This window comes from Dendrobates tinctorius, unplaced genomic scaffold, assembly GCF_039654945.1.
Source record: "Dendrobates tinctorius isolate UK_male_01 unplaced genomic scaffold, ASM3965494v1 ptg000008l, whole genome shotgun sequence".
Taxonomy (NCBI): Eukaryota; Metazoa; Chordata; class Amphibia; order Anura; family Dendrobatidae; genus Dendrobates; species Dendrobates tinctorius.
This window is the reverse complement of record NW_027361676.1, coordinates 76,629,396-76,642,953: the sequence shown is the minus strand read 5'-3', so window position 1 is coordinate 76,642,953 and position 13,558 is coordinate 76,629,396. Positions and strand designations below refer to the sequence as shown.

The following is a 13,558-nucleotide window of genomic DNA, read 5'->3' as shown; positions in this document are numbered from 1 at the left end:
CCTTAAACCAGCGCGGTTATCTCAGCGGTAGACAACTCTGAATAAGCCTGCTATTTCTGGTCTGAAGCCACCTCATCCACTGCCAGCCTAAAAAGGTTCTCCAACCTACCCCCTTCCCATTCAAAGACAACAAAGCTTTGGATTTCTTTCAGACAAGACCCATTATGAGTCTATGACCCCTCCAATGCTATTACACGCCACAGATCATTCCCATCACTAAAGAAATCTTACTTGTGTGTGTTTATATGTGTTAACATTTCTGTTCTCTGAACTAAATCAAGGTGAGCGGATGTCTGTCCCCCCTGGGATGTCTAATCACAGAGCCATGGCTCACAGGTCAGCAGGGTTTTGCTCCAATGCTCCAAATCTTTTTTTTTTTTTTCTTCCTACAAGTCAATAGTGGCAAATGATCAGTGCCTTTTAAATTTAGCTCGGGGACATCAGTGTCTTGTCCTCCTCTCTCATTTCAGGTGCCTATCAATACACGAGTGGGGAGGGAACGCGCGAAGGCGGAAGGGGGGGTGCAATAGAAGATAAATACACGAATGCAAAAAAAAAAAAAGAAAAAACGAAGGCGATGGAAAAAGAAGGGATTGGGAAAGCGTAATGAGGAACAGGATTGTCAGGAGCAATTCACATGAGAATGTAGAAGCAATAGCTCAGCATGATACAGTGCAACAACAAGAGCCAGTAAAGCCTGGCAGACAGAGGAGCCAGCCTGCAACCCCATGCAGGATTAGGGACAAGTGGCTGGAGGCACAGAGCAGAGTCCAGGGGCTGTAAGGCTATCCTCTCCATGAAGACTGGGGGTGGTGGAGGAGAATGTGACGTCACCAAGAGCCTTGTCCCAGTGGTGGCTGCAGGGGAGGCAGGCACAGGGAGGACCACACTCTGCTCCAGCAGCTCCTTAACTTCCATCACTTGTGCTCTGCTGAGACATGTCCTCCTGACAACTTGGATTTCCTCCCTTTCTTGGATATTCCTTGTGTTTTGCTTCTTCCCATCTGTGGGCAGCTCCTCTTATCTCTCCTTTATGCCCAGAGATTGAGGATCTTTCTCCTTTTTGCTGGTGATGCTGGGACTGGATGGTGGATTTCCTGACTGTAGACTGGTGGGCACTTTTCCCTTGTGGCTATGCAAAGAAAGAGACTCCAAGAGAGAAAAGTTCTCACTTAGCAGAAGCTGATGGGTTCTCCATAAAATACCCTTTAGAAGAGAAATAAAAGATCCAGCTGGTCTGGTAAGTTTTTTTCCATCCAGCCCCCCTGCTCTTTTCTTCCTTTCTGCCAGCGAAAGCCCAGTGTTCTGTGCAGCATTATTGCACCTCTGTGTGTAGTCATGGCACAGATGTTTGGCATTTTATATCACATGAAAATGTAACCATTCGATACTATGTTAAATGAAGGAAATCTAAAGCTACATAGATGTGCATAGTCACATTCAACTTCAGCTGCAGGTAACTTCATGGATTGTAGTGCAGCGCCCTCTACGCCTGGTTAGGGGCACTGCACATTTATCTAGGGAAAAGTTAAACCACTGTTTGCACCCAAAGCCAGGATACTGTATCTTCTCATTTCAGAGGTTCTTGTAAGGAGATTGACAGTGTGTGGTCATTTTTAAAGAACATTATGAGATATTATACACTTTAAATGATGTTGTCAGATAGATAAGGGTTTACGCTCTATACGGAGTCATTCTAAGTCATCTATGTATGGGTTCACAAGAAATGGTGGTGTGCAATACCTGGAGGTCTCAGGGAGCTTCAAAAATGCAGAGTGGACAAAGATGTCAAATTTCTGCTTACATTCAGTAATAGGGTCCTATAAACATGATCCAGACAGACCCTCTACAATCCACAAGTCCTGTGTTGTCTTTGGTTTGTCTTGCTATTTCCATTATGGTCCCTGTATATGTGCAGCTTTATCTTCTATCTTTCTTGGTATTTTTAGAATTGAAAGGCACCTGATGGGAGTTATACAACATTAATGTGTGTGTGTGTGTGTATATATATATAGTGTCTATATACATAGTGTGTGTGTATATATATATATATAGTGTGTATATATATATATATATAGTGTGTATATATATATATATATATATATATATAGTGTCTATATATATATATATATATATATATATAGTGTGTGTATATATATATATATATATATTCCACAATCTAGCTGAGATTTGTATTTGCTGAGATCTATTAATTAAATATATATTCATTACTGTCATGTCAATTTTTTTTAACATACTTGGAAAATAATATAATACTGAAATCCAAAGAATCCAGCCTTGGTGAAACGTTATAAATGATGATTGTCTATGAAGAATCTAGAAACAATCTAAACCTCTTCTGGTGATGTGTCTGCTTGTAGGAAAGCTGGGTGACTGATATATATGATTTCTAATACCATTTTAGATGATCTTATCCTATAGCAGTGAACAACAATCCTGCCCTGTCCTGTAATTAAACACACAAGCAGGGGACGTACAACGGGGTTTGCCCCTTGGGAGTGACCCAAAGCTGGATCCTTTTTCTTCTAATGGTGGGCATTTTGGTTTTATCCAGCTTTCCCAAAAATAGATAAGAAATAGCGAAGTGTGATACCTCTGTTTGCTATGAATGCTTCATTATTATCATTATTATTAACTTTTATTTTATTTGGACAGTGGTTCCCCTGATTAGTAACTTAAAGTCAATGAAATAAATAAATCAAAGAAATAAATCAAAGAAATGATCCACAGCGTATGTTAGTATAATGTGTTGGTGCACGGACATTATTGATCAAAGTAGTGTCAGCTAAGTACCCTATGTTATTTATATGTCTTGTTACAATGTATTTACTTACTACAGAGTATTTGTTTTTATCTTCGGTTTTGCTTAGTATCACATCGCCCTCCTCCATCTGTATTTTCTGCAACACTTTAAACCGTTCCAGACGCGGCCACTTTATGTTGTTTCCGCGCACAATGCTTCTTTAATTTAGCACAAGTGAATTATATACTAGATGCATGTCAATGGTGTTTTCCTGACAAATGTATCATGTGGTTGAAGAGGCCACCCTTGTTCTCCTAACTTCACCACAATATGGCCACAAGCAATCACTTGTTGGGCTGAACACGATAAATCACTGTGAGCATCGAGCTGCTGGGTGTCATGGTGTCTCAGCCGGCTTTGAACTTATTTAAGAATCATTAATAGAAGAATATGAGAACTTTGAGGATTGCCGGTTACTGGCAACCACTTATCTAGATCTCCCTTGTGTTTTTCTAGCACTGCTGTGACTTGAATGATGGTGTGAAATTGAGGGTGGTCTGTGGACTTCCTTGCATCCTCCTCACCCCTCTAGCACTGACTTCCCCATCTGACTAATGGCCTCTTCCTCAGAATGTGACATGTAGCTGTTAACTCCGAATAAAGCTTCTTCTGGAGAGGTTAGTTGCTTCTGAAGTCTTCAACAGAAGGCTCCATGTTCCTGAGTTATTCTGCCTTTCTATTTGAAATAAAAAAAAAACACCAGCCACTCCGAGCCTTTGAGTTGCTCTTCGTTCAACTTGGTTAAAAAAAAATCTTGGGTTTTAGAAATGTAGTTTCATCTCAAAATACAAAATCCACATCTTGCGTGAGTTACCGCCCATCCTTCCTAGACCCAGAAGAGTAAATCAGCCTAATTACAACATAACCTAGTGACAGGGGATGTTTCATTGTCTGGGGACTCAGGGTGACAGTATGACCACAGCTGAAGAAGTTACATTAACCGGTGATTACAACCTTATTTTAAGTGGTAGTGCTCTATAATAAAATCCAGTGAACCCATAATTGGCCAGACAGCTGAGTAAAGTCTGAGTGATTCTTGGCCAGACCCTACTCCACCCTCTCATCTCAGTCTATTATTGTGCACAAACCAAGAAGCGTCCAACTGTTTATTAACAACAGAATCCCAAATATTAGAAAGTTTGGTGTGTGCAGGACAGATGTTCTTCCCCTCCCCCATCCATGAGTCAGTGGTGGGGAGCTGGTAGCTGTGTGGCTGCAGGGCACCATTCCTCTTTCCCCTGGCCGCAGATACTTTGGTTTACTCTGGATTCCCAGCTGTGTATACACGAGAAATACAATTGTGTGGAATGTACGTAGCCACATTGTGTGTGGGGAAAGAGGCTTCTTAATGGGGGGGAGGAGAATGTAAGCTACCGGGACATTCGCCTGCCAAAGGGGAACTTGTACGTTTGCTTCATAACTAAAGTTGTCCGTATAATAGCAATAAATGCAATAATCCGCTCAGCTTTTACAGATGGACCTACATGCGGATGCAGAAGAGTTAATGATCAAAATCTGGTTCCTTTGTAACAGTCAAAAAGAATTTTCTCACGAACTACGTAGAGTTTAGTCAATAAATTTTGGAATAATAATGATTTCCACAATTGGATGTGTATAAATAAAATGTTCCTGTGCTGAGATAATCTTATAAATGTGCCCCTGCTGTGTAATGGTTGTGTATGACCATGCAGGAACATGGTCTGATCATACCACAGCTCCTTGGCAGGGGAGGAAGCAAAAGAGTATACAGATATTACAGCAGGGGAGCACAGCTGCTTCTTTCTGTGAGGTAAAACATTTCCCTGCCTGTTTAAAACCATGTTTTACATCACAGAAAGAATCAGCTGTGATCACCCGCTGTAATATCTGTATACTCGTTTGCGTCCTCCCCTGCCCAGGAGCTGTGGTATAATCAGACCATGTCCCTGTACGGTCAGGCACAGCCATTACACAGTACACATCAGGGGCACATTTATAAGATTATCTCTGCACAGGAACATTTTTTTTTTAACTCATCCATTTTCGGAACATATTTTCATTTTGAAGCCCCCCCCTATACATTAGAATAACATCAGCTGGACCCCTGGATATCGTCGAGTTTTACCAATGATCTGATGTGCATGGGAGCCAGGGACAGATGATTGCTGGGTGAGATAAGTATCTGGCATGTTCAATTTTGAACTACTGATCTTTGGTTCTCCAGGAAATAAGCCATCACTCTGCTGAACAAGCACTCCTGTATATGGGAGAGTGGTGAGATGGCTGTCAGCTCAACAATCGGTCAACCATCGTTCAGCCGGCAGCCATCTAACATATAAGGCTGATTAAGACTGGAGCTACACAGGAACATTATCCACGACACAGTTGACGTGGTCACAGATGGCTCTATGCCACTGCTGAACAGTAGTAGTGTTACGTAGATGAATAGAGACTGAAGGGGGCACGACCATAATAAGTCCCAAAAAGTCAGAACCAGCTCAATATTTCAATTTCCTTGTTGCAGAAGCTGTACCTTGTGGGTGGGTCACAATGCATCCCCCGTTCACCTCCATTACGCCATGTTGTAACAGCGGCATAGAGCGATCTTTGGGCACGTGACCTGTGTTACAGCCAAAGTCTCCATGTAGCCCCAGCCTTAAAGTAGTCCTCAACTTATGGTTGTAGCCAGTCCTGAAGTTTACCATTGATAATTGCTGACATAGAAAATTGCGATATAAAAATGATCTTTACACTGACGATGACAAATCCTGATACGCCTGTATACTTGTATCCCAGTTATCTAGCACCGCGTACAGTGCTTGCACCTTTACTGATCATTTATTAGCTAATGACATAGCAGATGTTACATTTATAGCAGATGTCACATTGCTATTCTCCATGCTGAGATTGGAGCTGCATTAACCCTTGCACTCTTCTGTATGTGGTTTGTGTACATAGACAAGTGCCAATACCTACTACACTACAGACTATGCTGTGCCATAGAGTCGCTGTGCACGGTATAAATATCACTATACTCCATACCATCCTGAGGGTAAGAAGTGATTATGATCATCCTCTGCAGGAACACACATTAGGAGTCTTCAGTGCCTCCTCTCTCCATGGTTGTGGGCTGGAGGTGTCATGGATAATGACGGAGTAGGAAGCGACCAAATGATCTAGTCTGGGATGAAAAGCTTCTGTGTGTATTGTCTGATCCCTGTAACACCTAGCAGATACTGTACTGTCAGTGTACATAGGAGGGGCGGCCATGGGCTCCTGTGTGCAGTGGGAAGCTCGATTATGAAGCTTAGGGTCAATGTTCTGCACAGCAAGACACAAAAAAGATGCATTTTTCTTGTAAAGAACTATGGCTGCAGGGTTAATTTATTATATAGTGCTTGAAAATAAAGGTGAAAGATCATCGGAGCACATGTAAAATAAGAACGCGGACTGCGCGACACAATGCAGAGCGCATGGTTTCCATTTAGCTCTGGGCATCAGGAACATGATCCGGTAAATTGCTGTCATCTTCTACAGTAACAATACTTTGCTGATCTTTAAAGCTTTGGCAAGTCAGAAGGGTTTGCTGTTTTGGACTAACCTGTTATTTTGCCATAGGGATGATGAGAGTTTCCCGCCAGCATTATATAGATCAGTCCACTTAGAGAGCATTCAGTTATAGCCGTGGTACAAAAAGGCTAGCGGGGCAGAGGTGTTCATCCCATAGCCCTTGGTTGTACTCCCAGCTCTCCTCTTCCCAATTTATCATGTATAGTGGGCAAACAGTAAGTCCAGCATGAAAGGGAACCTGTCAGTGTGATTATGCACAGACAATGTCAGGTCGACGCTGTTATACTGATTAAAATGATACCTTGGGTGATGAAATCCGTCTTGTGGTTCTGGTATACGGCGACACCTGGACAGAACAGGAAATGAAAACATTACAAGGCAATTATATACCGTAAATAGATTTAAAAAAAAAATCCATTTGAAAATGGTGCCCGCTGCACCTGCACAGTAGCAGCTATAGCCATCTTGATAGAGAAAAAATCAATATGTATATATTTATTATGTAAACTAGGGGGCAGGGCAGTGAGGGATCAATGACCTGTCAGCAGTCTTCATTACGAATAGATAATCGGAGCACCACATACATGAACCCCCACAGGCCAACACGGAGCACATATATGTCATTAACTCAAGACTGAAAATAAAGATTAAACAACAACCACAGGACGGATTTTCATCAACTAAGGTATCATTTTAATTAGTAAAACAGCGCCAATCTGACACTGTCTGTAACTTACTGTCCACAATCCTGCTGACAGGTTCCCTTTAAAGTAGCAATTCTAGCTGCTGTCTGAACAAGAATATGGCTCAACTGCGCATTTGTTGTCAAAAGGAAGGGGCAAATAAGTGGCAGCCAGACACCCCTTGAAATAAATAACTGCAAGCGCTTCCTATAACCATCTTCAAGCTTCTTCCACCCCTAAACTGGAATTTTGGACAACTGCTTTGCAAATTGCTCCATGTCTCTCATATTTGAAGGATGCTTTCTCTCTATAGCAATTTACGAAATCTCCACAGGTGTCAAATTGGATTTAGATCCGGACTTATTGCTACACACTTCAGACCTCTCTAAGACACAAACCCAGCTTCCTGACCAGTTTTGATGATAACACAAGATGACTTAAACAATTTTAATTTTCACAACGCATTTCAATGCTGGATTAGCTTCTTTTTCAAGAGAAAAAAAACAATTGCAAACCAAGCTTTCTGACACTGGACACTACATTGCGAGCAAATCAGCAAAAAGAGAAAAAGTAAAACATAACTTCTAATGTTATATAAAAGCTACCAGACGATAAAGTGCAATTGAAATAAACCACTAGATCGATTGCCACAGACTATACCATAGAGTGTCTGTCTATATTAACATCTCAGACTACCCAAAGGTACATACATGTGGCTAATTCCATGTCCAAAAAGTAATATACCTGGACAGACCAATACAAGACAATGTGAATAACAACCACAGTCTTATCGTGAATGGTTATTTAAGGGAAGGCATATATAGCCCCTATCATATTCAATTGAAATTAATTAACTCATTCATGCCAATACAAGACAATGTGAATAACAACCACAGTCTTATCATGAATGGTTATTTAAGGGAAAGCATATATAGCCCCTATCGTATTCAAATGAAATAAATAACTCATTCATGTATAGAGGAGGGGCATCAGAAAATCAGAACAGTGGTCCAAAAGAGTGCTCAATAAAAGAAGGATCTCACCCAAATGTCTAGAAGATGCCAATAGTCAGATGTCCATCGGAGTTGAGGCGAGTCAGGAAAAGGGAATAACCCTAATCAAACCCTGTAAGGGCTAACAAACCTGACACCCATAGCTCCCGCCCTGACAAGGGCAGTCCACATCTGACCCTCACAAAAATAGCCCTGCAATGTCCCTATGCATCCCAACGCGTTTCGTCATTTACTGACTCTTCAGGGGATAACTGCAAATGCTGGACTTAGTACATAGTGACTAGGCTCACTCCTAGGTGACAGTGGAGTGAGACAACTTGTAACAATGGGCTAAAAATAGCCTGTTAATCAGGATAAAACGCACCCACCTGAAAATCACTCAAGTATCCACCACGGACAATCACTGCATCTTAAACCGCCACCTGTGATAGCTGACATTAAATGCCATGATTGCTACATCTGTTCCGCTCGTGGTGTGTATACCATCACAGACACCGCGGTCCCAGCTGCCATGCTTCCGGATTGCATGCTATACCCAAACCCAAGATGGCCGCGGGGAATTCCGGTCATGCGCAATCACATGTATTTACTCCATTCGTGGTGCACAACATCATGGATGCCGTAGTCCCATTTGCCACACTTCCGGTCTACCCACTAACCTGAGACCAAAAAATGGCGGCGGGGACTTCCGGTCATGCGCGGTTCGATGAACACCAGAATCAGCCGCCACACTTCCGGTCTGCACATTGTAGCCACGACTAAAATGGCGGCGGGGACTTCCGATCATGCGCAGTTCGATGAACACCAGATTCAGCCGCCATACTTCCGGGCCACTCATTATACCCGGAACTAAGATGGCCGCTGGACCTCCGGTCATGCGCAATGAGATGAACATAAAATGTATCCATCATGTTCAAATAATGTGAATAGGATCATAGATCCATACTCATCTATTTTGCGCAAACCTGCTGAACAAATAACTATACGGCAAAATAAGGGATAAAGCGATTTAAAGTGGGAGAGCTATACCCTCAAACATGAAATATTAAGTAGCCAAGCAAAAATTTGAAAGGGTATTTCGCAGTGTATACAAAGAAGATAAAATCACACGATCCACACATACATATATACATCCTAGATATAGCAGCTATAGTTAAGTTGATCATTAAGCCCCCTAGGGGTCATGGTGTCTAGACAAAAAATCCATTTTGTCTCTTTTTGTAAAACAATACGATCCCAATTACCACCTCTAGGTGGTTTTTTAACTCTTTCGATACCCAGAAACTGAATAGAGTTAATGTTTCCTCCCTGGCACTGATAAATGTGACGCGAAATGGGGGTATCTCTTTTATGGATAATGTCCCCAATATGTTCCCCCACCCTGCGTTTGAACTCCCTGATAGTTTTACCCACATATTCCTTACCACATAAGCAGGTGGCTTTATATATAACTCCTTTGCTACTACAGTTAATAAATTCTCTGATTTCAAATTGCTGTCCTGTGACGTTACCAACAAAGTCACTGCCAATAGTGATGTGAGGACAAACCACACAATGACCACATCTATAACAGCCTTTAACATTCGTAGACAGCCAGGTAGTATTAGTGGGTCTGGAAAAATGACTATTGACCAGACGGTCTTTCAATGAGCGGCCCTTTCTATATGTAATTAAGGGTCGTGTAGATAGTTCTCTTCCAATATCTTTATCCATCAACAAAATAGACCAATGTTTAGCAAGGATGGCCCGTACTTCCTCGGACCCGTTATCAAAGGTAGTAATTAGTCTCATTTCACTTTTATTCTCAGTCGGTGGTCTAGATTTCAGGAGTTCTGATCTATTCCTACCCTTCGCATTTTTATATGCTCGTTTCAAAACATCAAGTGGGTAACCTCTATCCAAAAATCTATCTCTCAACTCCTTCGCCAGGAGCACATTTTTTAGATCAAAGTTATCCCCTGAGGAATCGCCAACCAGTTCGGAAATAGCGATTACTTCTGAAGACAACTGCTCTACTAGTATTATGTCTTTCAATCGTGTTCCTAATCAAACCTTTAAAACTATGGCTCCAAATGATATACAGGTGATAAATCTGTCCTCCAAGGCTTTTAGTCGTGAGGAATTACATGTCTTGAAAAAAAGGTCTTAGTTTTGTCCCCAGTACAGATTTTGATTTGTTTCGATCTGTGAAAGATTTAAACTTGTTTTTACGCAAGTTACGCTGGAGGAAGTTTTTTCTTCTTTTGATTAACAGGCTATTTTTAGCCCATTGTTACAAGTTGTCTCACTCCACTGTCACCTAGGAGTGAGCCTAGTCACTATGTACTAAGTCCAGCATTTGCAGTTATCCCCTGAAGAGTCAGTAAATGACGAAACGCGTTGGGATGCATAGGGACATTGCAGGGCTATTTTTGTGAGGGTCAGATGTGGACTGCCCTTGTCAGGGCGGGAGCTATGGGTGTCAGGTTTGTTAGCCCTTACAGGGTTTGATTAGGGTTATTCCCTTTTCCTGACTCGCCTCAACTCCGATGGACATCTGACTATTGGCATCTTCTAGACATTTGGGTGAGATCCTTCTTTTATTGAGCACTCTTTTGGACCACTGTTCTGATTTTCTGATGCCCCTCCTCTATACATGAATGAGTTATTTATTTCATTTGAATACGATAGGGGCTATATATGCTTTCCCTTAAATAACCATTCATGATAAGACTGTGGTTGTTATTCACATTGTCTTGTATTGGCATGAATGAGTTAATTAATTTCAATTGAATATGATAGGGGCTATATATGCCTTCCCTTAAATAACCATTCACGATAAGACTGTGGTTGTTATTCACATTGTCTTGTATTGGTCTGTCCAGGTATATTACTTTTTGGACATGGAATTAGCCACATGTATGTACCTTTGGGTAGTCTGAGATGTTAATATAGACAGACACTCTATGGTATAGTCTGTGGCAATCGATCTAGTGGTTTATTTCAATTGCACTTTATCGTCTGGTAGCTTTTATATAACATTAAAAGTTATGTTTTACTTTTTCTCTTTTTGCTGATTTGCTATTTATGTTTAGAGAGATTGTGGACTTGTATTCCACTTAGTGCTGTATTTTCCTTTTACACTACATTGCGACCCAAAATCCTTTAGATTTCATGATACCCAGTGTCAGAGGTAACAAAGCAACCCCAAATCATCCTTGAACCTCCACCATATTTGACTGTAGGTACTGTGTTCTTTTCTTTGTTGGCCTCATTCCATTTTTGGTAAACAGTAGAATGATGTGCTTCACCAAAAAGCTCTATCTTGGTCTCATCTGTCTACAGTGTGCTTTCCTAGAAGGATTTTGGTTCAGTTATGTACATTTTGGCAAACTTCAGTTTAGCTTTTTTATGTTTCTGTGCCAGCAGTGGGATCCGCCTTGATTTTCTTTGGATTTTTATTGGGGCTGCTTATCACACATTCAGAGTATCTATGCATTGTAACCTTTCATCAATTTTTCTCTGACATCCACGACCAGGGAGATTAGCTACAGTGCCACTGTGTTGTAAACTTCTGGTTTATGTTGCTCACCGTGGACAAAGGAACATTAAGATCTCTGAAGATGGACTTGCAATATTGAGATTGCTGATATTTTTCAACAATTTTGGATCTCAAGTCCTCAGACATCTCTCTTCTCTTCTTTCTGTAATTCATGCTTAGTGTGGCACACACAGACACATAATGCAAAGATTGAGTCAACTTCCATTTTTTTTCTGGTTTCAGGTGTGCTCTTCATATTGCCTACACCTGTTACTTGCCACAGGTGAGTTTACATGAGCATCACATGCTTGAAACAAAGTTGTTCACACGTTTCAGGAAAGGTGTCATCAAACGTGTCTGGTCCATTTTTGGGTTTTAATGTGAAATTATCTCCAGTTTACCTTTCTCTCAATTTTTTTGTGTTGATCCAACACACGTAAAGGAAATAAACATGTATAGCAAAGCATGCAATTGAAATAATTTTCTGGGAGATGTACTTCATTTTCTAGAACAATTTCAAGGGTGCCAACACTTTCGGCCATAACTGTATATGGGGTTAATCGACAATAGCGTTCTGATATTATGCAGTATCAGCACTGAGAACCCCGCTACTGGTAGGAAATGTGCATTTCCCCCCCCCCGGCAGCGTTCAGCTTTCAGTCATAGGTGTGGCACCGGAACGACTTCGGTAACCGTTCCGCGTATAGAGAGCAGTGGCTGTAACCGCGCTCCCAGCACTGACTGACAGAGAGCTCAGCATTAGACCAGTCTGTCAGTCAGTTCTGGGGTGCTGTTTCTGCCACTTTTCTCTCTACACAGAGCGGTGACTGAGGTGGTGATGGCACCACCCCTATGACTGGAAGCCGAACGCTGACAAGGTGAATAAAGTTAATTTCCTTCCAGTAGCGCGACTCTCAGTGCAGGTGCGCATGGGTCAGAATGCTATTTACCTGCAGATTAACCCCATATCTCCAGGTTAATACAATTATTTTACATGACAGGTTCCTTTTAAGAACAAAAAAGTTTAAAATTCAACATACCTAATCCTTCTTTCTATCGACATCTGTCATCAGGAGCAAAATGTATGTGGCCACTTTGCTAATGGAGACAATTTTTTTAAGCTTAATTTTGTTTCATTTGCATACATTGATACATTTATTTCCTGTCCTTATGATTTCCCTAATATGTCTCATAAGAGGGAATCTGAATAAGGGAACCACCACCCATCCCAAAAATAAGGCAGAATCCGATGTACAGAAAGGTAAGAAAAGATAAGAAAATGTCAGTTTTTCTAATATTGCTGATAAACTACAAATGAGGATGATAACAAATAGTAGACAGAAGGCATCCCATATGTATGACTTCAATAATTTGGGGGTTCACTAACAATGAGAGCACTGGTGTGTTTTACAATCCAATTAGAAATCTCATATAAGAGTGTCCAAGCAGTAAGGTCTAATGTCGACTCTGTATGCTGCATTCTGGAGAAAAGGTGCACGCTCCATATTTTATCCAGTTTACTTTTCAGTGACAGAGATGGCATATAAAGCATTGCAGGCAAGCCATAACATTTGTAGTACATAGATGTTTGGCCTCAGTAAATCATGTTTATTCCCATCACTGTATTCATATTAGGGCAGAGTCATTGGAGAGAATTGGACTGACTATGCGAATGACACTACAATAAAACTGTGATCCGAGTTCCCTCAGTATCAGCATTGTGTGATCTGATTCTCTCAGATGAGAGAACCATATCACAGTGTAAGGAGAAGATGGAAAATAAAATGTCTCCATCTTTTCCATTGTATGAGTCTGCAGTTATCGGATTGCACTCAGATGTCATCCAAGTGCAGTCTGATGTTTTCCAGGCACCCACAGACTTGAATTTGTGAGTGACCTTCGAACTTCAAAGTGAAATTGCAGTGGAAAAAAATCAGTCATCAGCCCTGCCGCATTGAATAACATTGGT

At 41.3% G+C, this 13,558-nt stretch overlaps 1 protein-coding gene across 1 annotated transcript in view; it reads left to right on the top strand.

Annotated features, from left to right (window-relative positions):
- Positions 1–581: 581 nt before the first annotated feature.
- Positions 582–13,558, top strand: part of FAT1 (FAT atypical cadherin 1) — a 331,353-nt gene continuing 318,376 nt past the window's right edge. Inside the window, exon 1 of the mRNA XM_073578882.1 lies at positions 582–1,240. The gene's annotated coding sequence lies outside the window, so the exon portion shown is untranslated. The remainder of the gene's footprint in view (positions 1,241–13,558) is intronic.